This window comes from Schistocerca gregaria, chromosome 3 (assembly GCF_023897955.1).
Source record: "Schistocerca gregaria isolate iqSchGreg1 chromosome 3, iqSchGreg1.2, whole genome shotgun sequence".
NCBI lineage: Eukaryota > Metazoa > Arthropoda > Insecta > Orthoptera > Acrididae > Schistocerca > Schistocerca gregaria.
Genome location: NC_064922.1, coordinates 873,358,159 through 873,371,567, shown reverse-complemented (window position 1 = coordinate 873,371,567; position 13,409 = coordinate 873,358,159). Strand labels below are relative to the sequence as shown.

Here is a 13,409-nt window from a genome sequence, read left to right as displayed (position 1 = left end):
TATTCCTGGTCGGTCGGTCAATACCATGGTATATTCCAATAGCAGCTGCGTTAACTGTTGCTTTTCTATGTTGCTTAAACTTTCAGATTCCTGTACTTTGGTTTGAAATGCATCGACATTTGTTTCAAAATTTCTATCTTCCATACTAAGATAATAAATATCTGTCACACGTGAATAATCATCTAGGTGTAGTACCCATGGGTTCCTACATTTAATATTAATTCGGTTGCAACATGGCACAAGTACCTCCTTCGATTTCATCATAGACGACTCAATCCTCCTACCTTTATTAATTATGCTTAGTTTCCCCGAGGAGAGGTCCATCACTGCGTCCCCCTCACGGAGAAAATCTACTCCCAGAATGCAGGCCACCTTTAACCCTCTAACAATGAGGAACGAGCTCATTATGTCTTCGCCCTCCTATGAAATTTCCACTTGCACTCGGTGTTTAACTAATTGACACTGTGCACTTATAGCTCTAGACACCTTTCAATTATTAACCGGGAAAGTCGGTATGCTACGTCTCTTTCCCTGCGCTTCAAACAATTCTGTACTCATTACACTCACTGAGGCACCTGTGTCGATGATTATATTCACTGCAACATAATTGATTTTCGGTTCTATTATGGCTTGCACATTTTCATTGCTATCTGTATTACATTCACGGGGTTCGGTCAGTAGATCTTGCTCCATACTGATACCGTCATTGTAACGCAGTATATGTATTCCAGGCATATTATTGTCATTCGTGTTGCTCTCACTCCATCCCTCGGCCAGCGACGGAGAGCATATCGTGGCCGATTCTAGTTTGTTGGATGGCTTGCTTGTGAGGTACTTGGACGGCTATTGTCCGCGACCTCTACTATGTGTACGTTTTGATTTGTAGGCCGCCACGACTGCGCAATAGGCGCGTTTTGCAGTGGTGGTATGTTGTTATCGTAGCGGTCATTACCTTGCCGTTCTGGGCTTGGTCGATGATTCTGATTCCAATAACGATTACAGTCGCTGTAATTGCTATGCCACTGACCTCGGGCATTTTTCCAGCGGTTGGTCCCGGGTGGTCCGGAATCATACCGGTCATCAAATCGACGCTTTTTCTTATGGGACGGCTGCCCATTGCCGTTCTGTCTTCTACCATTATTACTATTTTGCGAGTGCTACTGCCGTTTGTTAACCTTCGCAACAGTTCCATGGTTGTAGTTTGGTGCACTATTATTTCTGTCATTTTTACACCCTGATCTATTGTTTCGTGAGTGATCACACTCTGCTTTTGCGTCTTCCTGGATTAAGTCTATTGAGTCTAGAACAGACAGGAAATGTTCCATGTCGTTCTCTGGTACGTGTATTAGTTTCTCTTTGATATGAATGGGTAAATGTGATTTTAAGAGTCTTATTATGTCTCTTGGTGAGATAGGCTCATCCCAGTAGCGCGTCTTGTTTATATACTTCTCTAAATACAGTCTCAGATTCCCAGAACGGGCTGAGTACGGTTCGGGACTGTATACTTCTTTTCTTAGCTGCTCTTGTATACAAGGCGACCAGCACTTCGATAAAACGCCCTTTCTAACTGTTCATACGTTATGCAGCTGTCTGCTACTTCCGTAGCCCACAACTCTGCATCACCCTGAATGTATGACATTACGTATTGAATTTTCTGTGCTTCGTTCCACACACTAGCCAAAATATTTTTAAAGCTTTTTATGAATACTACCGCGTGTACTGACTTCCGTTCCATAGTAACCGTTTTAAACTGACTATTTTTATCAAACTTTCTTCAACCAATATTCCTGGACTATACTGGTTTGCTCCTGGGACATAGGCTGTGTGCTACGAACCGAAGCTACAGCTCTTCGCATTATCACCTAAAGATTCCCCATTGTTGCGTCGCGCATAAGCTTGTGCGTTGCCAAAAGTATTGGCTGTTGGCGACATAGTTTCATGTTCAGGATGTTTGCTGCTCTGTGCTAAACCCTTTTCCAAGTCGGATATCCGTTTGGTGATATTCATTTGCCACTGCGGAATATCCTCATTGAGTGTTTGATGGTTTGCACGTCGTTCTGTACTCGACTATTTACTGCGGTACTGAACGATTCGTAATCTCTATCTGCCATGGCTGTTTGTACCTTAGAATCATGTATTTGTCGATATCGCTCTCCTTCGCTTCTAACCATGAGTTGAATTCGGTTTCAATTTTTGTCGCTTGTTCGTTCCACTTCTGCTCTACAATTTGTGTGGAATCTGTATCTAGCTTTTCTAATCGGTTGGCCAAGACACCTATCTCGTCTACAATGTTAGTGTCTGCTACTTGCAGGTTGTTGACCTGTACAGTCAGCTCCTGCACGGCCTTAGGTATCGACTCATAATTCCGTTTCATACAGGCAATCTCTCTTTTCATAATTTCTAACGATTGCACAAGTTGATGGTCCCGCTCAGCTTGCTTGCGATCTCGCTCAGCTTGCTGGGCAAGGAAATTTTCTGTTAGCTGGCGATCTCACTCAGCTTGCTGTGCGAGAAAGCTCTCAATTTTTTCGTCCTTTTCAGCTTGTTGTTGCGCACATTTTGACTGGTAATCCAGCACGTGCTCTAATATTTCCTCAACTCAATACCCAACAGGCAGAGTATCACTCTCTGGTGCCTGCTTTTCTGGGGGTGGTGCAACTTCTTTATCTACATCTCCTTGAGCACTGGTGGGCGATGGCACCACTTCCTGTGCCTCCGGCTCCACATTTTCACACTGTATATCCTCAAAGAGAGTACCTGCATTGCTTAATGCACCCGTTTCTGCATTTCCAGCACTAACTAATGGCTGTCCCTCAGTATCCATATTGCTCGGACGTTGACTACGCAATTTAACCATATTCATAAATTACCCACTCGAACACAGGATCTCACGGTTTTGGCACATGCACACAACATATGGTTATTTATGTACAATACAGTGCACACTAAAAATTACTATCTACACTCACTTTTGCCCTCTCATAAATACTAAACTCAAACTACGCACACCATTAACGATATGAGATCACTTCACTGGAGTTAAGCTTCTACGAACAAGACAACTACACTGTAGTCTTGCCTTTAGTTTATCTGATTTCGTAGTTCGGCTGCCCCCGGATTATGTAGTTGTTACAGTTTCCCAGTACTATCCGGATCTTTTCCTCTGACTCGCTTGCGGTGTTGCGTTTTTTCGTGAAAGAATTTTTGTACATTCATTAATACATGGCATTAATCATGAGACAAATACATACATAAATTTATCACTAAATACATATATGTAGTTATATAACAATGGACAATGGAAGAAAACACATAAAACAGTTGTTATTTTCGTGGCCACTGCAAATTCTGCCTCACGCTTTTGGGCGGCAGTTTCGCTGGCTCTCTGCTTCTTTATTGCTCGCGTAACAACCAAGATATGAGATAAAATATGTTGCTACGAAAAGAACCCGAAATACTTTTTAGGGATGTTGTGCTGTGACTTTCTTTGGATCATTAATTTTCAATAAAACAAAATGTATTATGTTCTTATTATTCTGGATCTGGGTTTCTATTAAAGGAACATTTTTTTGTTCTGTAACTCGTCATAAAGTTCAACATACGTTCCTTACTTTACAGTTATTGAAAAGGTTACTGAAAATTATTTCGTTATCAATACTGATGTTACAGTACGCAATGTTTGTTCAAAATCAAAATTTTGCAGTGGATTTTTGTTAACAGTAAAACACCAATAAGTACCACGACTAACACGAGAACATGAGACTATTATCACAGAAAAAAGATGTTTTTACTATAATGTTTGCCAGGCCAGAACCACGCACAGCAAGATTTCTTTTATGTTATGAAGGTAAATTATCTTTTTGCACTGTTAATAATATATCATCCGCAACCCACGTCCTCCTGTAAAACACTTCATAAATTCTGCTGCTCTGCCCTGCAATTCCGAAGCTGAAAGAAATAATTTTAGTTCACTATTACCTGTCCGCTTCTCTGCGGTATGATTGGTTTCATTTAATGAAGTTTAAATAGGCCGCGGCTGTGGCTCGTTCGTTCGTAGCGCAGCTCTGCACCACGAATAATATTTAAATAGCTGAAAATGTCTTAAAAGGATGGGATAAAATACCAGGCAAGCTTATTCCAAGTCATAATGCACGTTTTTACTATGTAACTCTATTCAAAACATTTAAACAGATTAAATTGTTACACACCTTTACAAATCAGTACCTAATGGCGTACGTCTGTCAATCTTGACAAAAGAATGCTACTTAAGCGTACAATATAACGTCACAGGTTCTTCCTAGTTACGTAACTCCAAGAAGGCGACAGAGAAATTAATGTTTGGTCACTACTGTTTATACTCGTTATGACATATTCTCATCTTTGTTTGATATTTAATAATTATCGTTTGTGGCGGTTTCAGTTCTCGCAGATATTATCTTTAAAAAAATCGGTACATCATTCTATACAAGTATAAAACATGACTCATAATCGTTTCTCTTTATTACATAAAGTTCACACAATCATTGTCCACGCCATTAACATCATCTAATTCAATTATTCTTTTCTCATTTTTTTACTACATATAATGTGTGTTTTGCCAGGAGACGTTACGGGAGGGACAAGTCATGATAAGTGGACAAAAGTGTATAGTAGCTTGATGGTTTGCGAGTTTTTATCTGTATGGTTTTGATTTCAGTTTTGGAATGTGCTTTTGAAAAGAGTTCTTCGTTTTGTAACCATTGTTCATGCCTGGTTTTTTGAATATGTTATCTATTTTATGTGCGAATTTGTTGTGGTAGATCATTGTTTGCAATTTTTTGTAGTCGTGCTGGTTGTGTGTATTGGTGTGGTTTATTTTTCTGTTTAATGTTTCTACCGTAGTTTCTTCGTGTTCATTTTAATGCTATTTCTTTTATAATAGATAGCTCTTTCTGGTATTGAGAAGTGTTTCGGGCGATTATAGCTTGTATGTGATTCTGTGGGTGGTTTGAGGTTGCAATTAAGGTAATGTCACTTATTGTGCGTTACCTCTATATGTCAAATGTGTATGTTATTGTCTTTTCTTTTGGTTATGTTTAGAAAGTTGAGTGGGTTTTCTTGGAATTCTTCTATTGTGAACTTTATGTTTTTGTGTACAGTATTTATGTCTTTTTGAAGTTGCTGTATCCTATTTTTAGATTCATCTACTATGTATATTACTTCATCCTTGTGTCTGGACCAGTAGAAGTTAAAGTAGCTTTACTTTATTATTATGCCAGCAAATATTAGTTTCTCTGTATGATACTTGAAAATGTCGGCTAATGTTCCTGAGAAAGATGAACTCATGGGTAAATCTTCTTTTTGTATGTAGTATTCTTGGTTGAATTCAAAATAATTTTGTTGTGTTCTTAACTAACAAATTTATTCATTCATCTATGTGTTCATGGAGAAGTTGGTTGCACATTTTCAGGTTCCCTTCAATTATTATTATGGTTTCATTAACTGACATGCAACTGCACATATTTTCTACAACAAAGGTGAGCAGTGTTGCTCTCTTATACGTTCTACTAGTTGAGAGGTATTTCTCATTGTTCTACCATTTTCTAATTTATAGTAGTGGGTGAGCTGTGACTGCACTTATTTTGCTAGTAGCGATGTAGGAACTGCTCTGAAATTCACTATTAGACGGGCTGGATAATATTCTTTGTGGACCTTTGGTTGGCATCCAGTGTTGAAGGCTTGAGGATTTTGTTGTACAAGTCTCTGTTTCTCTCTGCTGTTTACTCTATATTTTCCAGTTCGTTTTAATCATATATTTCAAATCCGTTAGTTGGGATGGTTTCAACTTTTTTATGTTTTTTTTAATAGTGAATTCTTTTGTTTATTTTCTCTAAGTAGTCCTCTGTTTTCATGAGGGAGACACTATTACTTTTGTCAGATTTTCTTATAGTGACGTTTTTTGCTTGCAGCTTTTTTCTATAGATATTTAGCTTTTGTTTCATCACAATTACTTTTTAATTTATTGTTTACTTTTTTAATTCGTGTTGCTATGTTTTTAATTTATTCTTTTATTAAATCTATAGTTAGGCCTGTATTTACATTACTGTTGTAATTTTTTGCTTCTATAGTGGGAATATATTCAGATTCTATAATGAGATCTTCTATCTGTTGTTCATTTGTTGGTAGGTCAAAAGTGGGATTTAGACCCTCACTTAAGAACTATTGTTCGTTTTTATCTAGTTTAATATCTTTAAGATTGACTACCCTAGGATAGAAATGGAGTGTGTGAACGTGTTTGTACAGTCCAATTTGAGATTTCCAATTTCCTTATTAGGCTTTAGTCGCATTTTATTTATATCTCTCGATGTGCTGCATTCGACATTTTCCACAACTGAAGCAAAAATAGCAGAATAATTTAATTTTTTTGCGCTAGCTGAATGTTAATTTCGTATAATTCTTGGCTTAGTTTCTGTTTCTTTCGACACAGTGACTTAATTTCGTGTTTCAGGCATGCAAAAAATGTTCAAATGGCCCAAAGCACCATGGGACTTGTCATCCGAGGTCATCAGTGCCCTAGACTCAGAGCTACGTAAACCTAACCTAAGGACATCACACACATCCATGCCCAAGGCAGGATTCGAACCTGCGACCGTAGCTACAGCACTGTTCCGGACTGAAGCGCCTAGAACCGCTTGGTCACAGCGGCCGGCTTAGGCAAGCATTTTTAGCGTCCTGTCTGGTAACATTTGCTTGGAGCCACTTCATGAAACAAGTTTAAACTGACGCTGGTACTTTACGTGTTGGATTTCTTCACACTTACTACTCACGTTCAATGAAGTGCGCTCTAGACCTAATTGTTTTCTTCCAACACACCACAGCCCTTACATAAGAAGCTAAAGAAGCTAGTTCAATCAGGCAATATTGTTGTTAAGAATTAGGCACACCAATGCGCCAATCCCGAGAGAAAAATTAAGCACTGTAATTTTTTTAAATTTAATTCGACGAAAGACATGAAAGGCAGTTCATTAAGCTTATCCATTACGGATGCTTACGAACACGTTACAGCTTATTCAATGCATATATGGAAAACTGTACCAGCCGTTTTTTAAAATTTTGTATTCCGTAAAACGGTTTTCGAAACTTTTCATTCTCATGTGCAGATGGAAGGAGTCTCATCTGTAGATGGTGTATAGGAGGTTACATGACTCAGTAACAAGAGGACAAAAAATGCTGTAATGTATCGCCATCACCACGAATAATACTATACAAGAAAGGCAACGTTTTCCCACAGGATGAAGAGATTGAAAATAACTCCTGTCAAAACTAAACACAGTGTGAATGTTTCGATGGATTCTTTTAAATGATATTCGCTCATCAGTTCCTCCAGCCGTGTTTGTGATAGATTGTTTAATCCTACATGTCTCTTCCTGGTGCAGATAGCAGAAATGAGATAGCTTTTGTTGGTTACAGTAATATAATCCTACAATAGAGGGGTGCGTCCAGAGGTAGATAATGGCTAAGTGCAAATTCGATGAAGTATTTGTGTGACGAAGGAAAATTGAAGAATTTGGGATAGAGCATAATGTCATCTCAGTTCATAGCTGCATTAAAAAGAATTCAATCTCGTTGTTACTTAATCCGTTTTCACGTATTTCTAAACTGCATGACTTCTGACGTTCACCTATATGCTACGACAATGCTTTTTATTTCGAAATAACATACCGGTGCCCATTTTCTGGAAATACCTCCATTCACGAACCTACATTTTCAGATAAGAGCAAATGAAATAACTTGCAGCAAGCAAAAGAAGGGAGGAAGATTGGATTTAACGTCCCACCGACATAGATATCACTAGAAACTGAGCCCAAGCCAGGACTGAGTCAAGGAAGGGGAAGGAAATCGGGCAAGCCCTTTGAAAGACAGTGTCCCGGAATTTTGCTGCAGTGATTCAATGAAATCACGGAAAACCTAAATCTGGACGGCCTCCCGAATGCGAGTCCATTGTGCTAACCACTAAATCATCTCGTTCGGCACTCGCAGGAAGTAACCACTAATAGTGTATACAAAAGTGACTCAAACATTTTGAGTCAGATTGAAACAGGTGATAGTGGGTCCACAACTGATTATATTGAGACGGGGAACCAGTAGTCGGTAACGCACAATTTACTGTTTTGTAGAACTATGAAGCTCACACGACCTAACAACAACGTAGCTTATAGTATAAGAATTGTTCAGAGCGCCGACCACCAGTCTCAAGGCATCTATTGCAATGTCTGGAGCGAGGACAATCCCCATGCCACCTACTTGGGTTGCCACCAGCAACAGTTCACTGTCAATGTATGGGTATGGGCGGGCGTTGTCCAGGATCACCTAATATGGCAGTATTTGCTGTAATCCTGTTTTATTAACCCGTGATAACTGGTGTTCCTCTTAGATATTCCGCCACAGTTCTCAGAGATTGTACCCACGTTGTCCAAGATGCCTGTGCCCTGGTACAAGAGACACCAGGGACCTTTGAGAGAATGCGACTACTGAACTTGATGCGCCGTTGCAATGTATCCATTGAGTCTCGTAGTCGTCACTTTGAACTATTACTATGATCTACACTGTTGCAGTGCAGTATACGCAGTATATGTCCATAAGGCAATAAATGCCCATTTACGACCATTGGTGCCCTATGGCATAATAATCGCTTGTGGACTCACTATCACCTTTTTCAATTTGCCCCAGTAGCTTTGAGACACTGTGAATGAAAATAAAGACTGAAGTACAAATCTAATGAAATATCGTGGGATAGGGCCTCCCGTCGGGTAGACCAGTCGCTTGGTGCAAGTTTTTTCAGTTGACGCCACTTCGGCGGCTTACGCGTTGATAGGGGTGACATGATGATGATGATGAAGACAGCACAACATCTAGTCTCAGAGCCGAGAAGAACTCCGATCCAGCCGGGAATCGAACCCGGACCCCTTTGCAGGGTACTGCATCGCACTGTCCACTTTTCCTTTTTTTTCGTTTTTGATAGTTGTGTTTTGGTCGTTGCGGACGTCACATGACATCCGCTCAAGTTCGTTTGTCGATGCTTCCACTCAGTTTTTTATTTCACAGGCCAACCAGCTCTCTGACCAAACACGCTGAGCTACCGTGCCTGCATTCACCAGGTATCGGATCGGACCTGATGTACATCTGAGATAGATTAACTTTACAAGTTCTGGTGCAAAACAGATAGATACGTAAATCATTGAGAATTGTTAAAAAAAACGGTACTTTCCAGTGATTACATCAGTCAAAGTTAACACATCAGATAATCGGAAATGAACGGGTTGTAAGGTTAAACAAAGTTGCATTGCGTTCAAATAAGGATTTTTGGTACAACTACTAGTTGTAATACCATTCCCGAAATAAATAAACAATCTTCAGTCATCAAACATCAGAAACCACCCATCGCGGACAGTGTTGCATTCAGCAGGTAATAGTTGTCCATTTATATTTCCTGTTCATCTCCTGCACGATATGCTTAGCGCGAACTTACAGACGTCGAATACAGACTGAAGATTTGTACAGGGTGACAGTTATCGAACTATATGAAATAAAATCGTCATAACTTCTGAACGATTTTCGTTCGGACGTTCAAACTGCACGGTTGGCCACGGGGCCTGATGAAAATGAGTATGCGCAATTTGAACGTGAAAGTGAACGAAATTGGCGCGTTTAGGGGACTGAGAATCCACATTTCGCGATCGCGAAGTCTCTTCTGTCCCAACGGCTGAATGTGTGGTGTGCAACGTCTGGTCATGGAATAATGAGTGCGACATTCTCTGATGGCACGGTGCCTAGCGAACGGTAAGTGAGGGCTTTGAAAAATGATTTCACACCCATTATCCAAAGTGACCCTGAATTCAACGAGAGGTGGTTCATGTAAGACGGAGCTTGAACCCATCGAAGCAGGAGAGTGTTTGATGCCCTGGAGGAGCAGTCTGGGGACAGCATTCTTGCTCTCGGATGCCCTGACGCCACCAGCATGGGCCTTGATTGGCCGCCGTATTCTCCGGATCTTAACACGTGCGACTTCTTTTTGTGGGTCTATATTGAAGACAAAGTGTACAGCAATGACCTCAAAACCATTGCTGAGTTGAAAACAGCCATTCAGGAAGTCATCGATGTTCCGACACTTTTGCGGGTCATGCCTAATTGCGCTATTCGTCTGCGCCACATCTTCTCATCAATGATGGCAGGCATATCGAACATATCATAACCTAAACCCGAATAGCTCTACTGACGTTTACAATTTGAATCAAGTTTTCGCACGTCGTAGTTTGTAAGTAATATATTCTTTTTTCATGTAGTTCAATAATTGTCACCCTGTGTCATTGGACAATGTAAATAGTTAACTATTTGAAGTTTTTGTTGTCATAAATATTGGTAAATAACATTAAACTGGTTTGATCGTTACACTGGATAACGAGTCTGGTAATAACCAATGAAAATGGAACCATTTAAACAATACTCAGTAGATAGAATAATTTTTATTGAGAAGTAGGAGTCCAGACAAAGTATACATAAAACACATTTTGGCCAGGAGCTTTAGAGGGGATGTCCGTGTCGATGCCAAGTCGATAATGCCGTCACTGGATGATGCCGGAGTACAGTGTCAGATCATCAGACTAAATACGGGTAGTAAACACCGTAGTAGACCTGCTCGCTGCCACGCAGGGTCTCCCTGGGCGCAGCAGGGATCGGCACTGGGCCAGGACGTGGTAGGGGCAGAGGGCCGGGCACGGCCAGAGCCGCGCACACCACAGCCAGCACCACAAACAGGAACACCTGTGGCAAAGAGAACACCTCTGGTCACAGACACTGCAGCAGAGCCAACAACAAAACAGCAATATCTCTGGTCAAAGATGTAATAATGAAACTAGCCACAGAGGTATAATAACGGGAGATAGCTCTAAAGACCTACGCTATGCGTTGCTATAAAGCCAGCATAGCCATGTTAGATGCCCCAGATTATTACTAGACTGCCGTCTACGACTGTTTCTTGTTTTTAATTTCAATCTTTTGTGCTCAAATGTCTTAAATAGAAAATATTACGGTGGTTTCGTGAATAATACAGTGTAAAGAAGACGTTTGTCTCTTCCTAAACGCACATGTGATCCAGTAATGCGACGCGTTTCGCGTCGTTAATGAAACTTTCTCTTTGTTATACATTTCGAATAACCAAAAAGAGAAGTGTGTTATATGAAAAGGGTTCTTTCGTAATCCAGCATTTTCCTTAATACAGACAGCCGAAACTGATGTTCGGTCTGTGTCCTCCTCCCGAAACTGCTAGGAACATATTTTGCTATGTTCCGTAGGTTACCAGTCTTTCCTTCTCGTAGCGTTCACCGAGAGAGTTGAATTGGTAGGAAATCTAAAGTCAAACTACAGAAATATAACCTCTACAGTAAAAGAAAGCACTGCGACCAAAATTCATGTATATAACACAAAATGTCACTTGAACTTACGAATGAAATGTGATTCAAATCAAATGGTTCAAATGGCTCTGAACACTATGGGACTTAACTGCTGTGGCCATCAGTCCCCTAGAACTTAGAACTATTTAAACCTATCTAACCTAACGACATTATACACATCCATGCCCGAGGCAGGATTCGAACGTGCAGCTGTAGCGGTCGCGCGGTTCCAGACTTTAGCGCCTAGAACCGCTCGGCAGTTCAGAGTGTGATCAAAATGATTAATACACCCGTAAATTATTTAAGTTCTCATTTTTTATCAACGCGCTACCACCAGAAGCTAATGTTCAGGACAACTAACATTTGTGACGTCATGACAGTTACGCTTATCATACCTCCATGAAACTAGCAGTAAAAACAGGAACATCTCTGGAAAAACAAGTGTTTTGGTCACAAAAATTACATCGTAGCTAACGCCTCAAATATGAAGAGCATTAAAGAATATCTCTGGTTCGCAATCACAAAAAATACCGCAGATTCGTTCCGTCACTGGTAACATCATTCGTGATGCACAAAGATGAACATCTCTAGTTAAAGATGGGTACATTTTAGTAGTCCTATATTAGGTATATAAGTTCTAGAGAACCTCAGATTAACGGTAGGGAGGCAATGGATGGAAAGAACGTTATCTAAAAGGACTATGTAGCACATCGTCTGAGAGATTAAGGCTGCTTGCTATCAACTTGTTGGACGCGTGAGTCCATTTGAGTCAGTCCTACCAAGGCACAGAGAGCCATGGCATGCGTTGAACATAGTGAGATCTGCCGCTTCGGGAAACTAAAGAACAAGAAATGTGGCTTTACCCTTCTGCGAGTCTTGCTAAGCTGCACCATATTGCTGACATGGTGTGCCACTGAGGTCCAATCTGTCGTTTTAATAACGTTCAAGAAATGTCTCTCTTCATACATTTGTAATGTCCGTCTTCAAAGCATCCGTTCCATACAATTTGCTCACTTCAATGTATTATTTTATTTAAGTTGTGCATACGTTAGCTTTTTATGCAATAACGCTTTTATCATCAAACTGTGATTCTCCTAACGCGAGTAAAATAAACAAACATTCAATATCTTTATCACTGTGCTTTTATTACTGTGGTTTACAGAATGTTATCAGTAATGAATCAAAATTATAAACAAACCAAAATTGGAGCACCTGTCAAATGACCTCCTATGAATTGGTACTAATCAAATAATGAAAATCAGCTCGGTTATATTGTTCTCCTTGATCATTCCTCCACGCACGGCATGTTTCATGCATCTTGCTGGGGGAAGAGGAGAGTATATGTAACCGAATGGTATATTACGATAGTTATATTCTTCCTATGAATCTGTAACACAGCATATTTAAGTATGTATCGCACTATCATGAAGCACAACAAACCATGTGCATGCATGAATGTGCTCAGACATTATTGACAGTTGCACCAGTGTCTGCAGCTCGAGACTTCCCACACGACCTTCCTAAATAAACACTCACCCTAATAACGTGCACTTCTATGCGCTGTGCACGCAGAAGAGAGGGAAAGAATCGCTGTTGTGATAATCACTCGAAATATCTCTCATCTGGTCGCTGACGTTGTGATGCGTCCTCTTAGACAGATAAAACGGTAGGAGTGAATGCTACGGTATACTTACGAGGGTCTTCATACTGCCGCTTTGAGTCGACTGATGCCCCTCGGATGTCGGGCAGCACATTTATAGCGGCTGGAGATGCACTCGGCGCTGCCCCGGGGCATGGGCGTGGCTGGCGCTCCTTCTCTCGGGGTATGAGGTGTGTGGCGGGGGCGGCCGGCAGCGAGGGCTGCGGCGGAACCTGTAGTCCGGGCTGCGTCACCAAGGACGCTCAGGCGAGACTCTGCCAGCTAGGCGCACCCGCTAATATACCATTGCGAGACGAGTGGTAAACTATTTCTGCAGCTTG

The 13,409-nt window shown here is 40.7% G+C and overlaps 1 long non-coding RNA gene across 1 annotated transcript; it reads right to left on the bottom strand.

Annotated features, from left to right (window-relative positions):
- Positions 1-10,483: 10,483 nt before the first annotated feature.
- Positions 10,484-13,196, bottom strand: LOC126354935 (uncharacterized). Its single transcript, XR_007565408.1, has 2 exons — positions 13,124-13,196; positions 10,484-10,800 (listed from the first exon to the last, which is right to left on the bottom strand). It is a non-coding gene; the product is annotated as an uncharacterized LOC126354935 (long non-coding RNA).
- Positions 13,197-13,409: the final 213 nt, after the last annotated feature.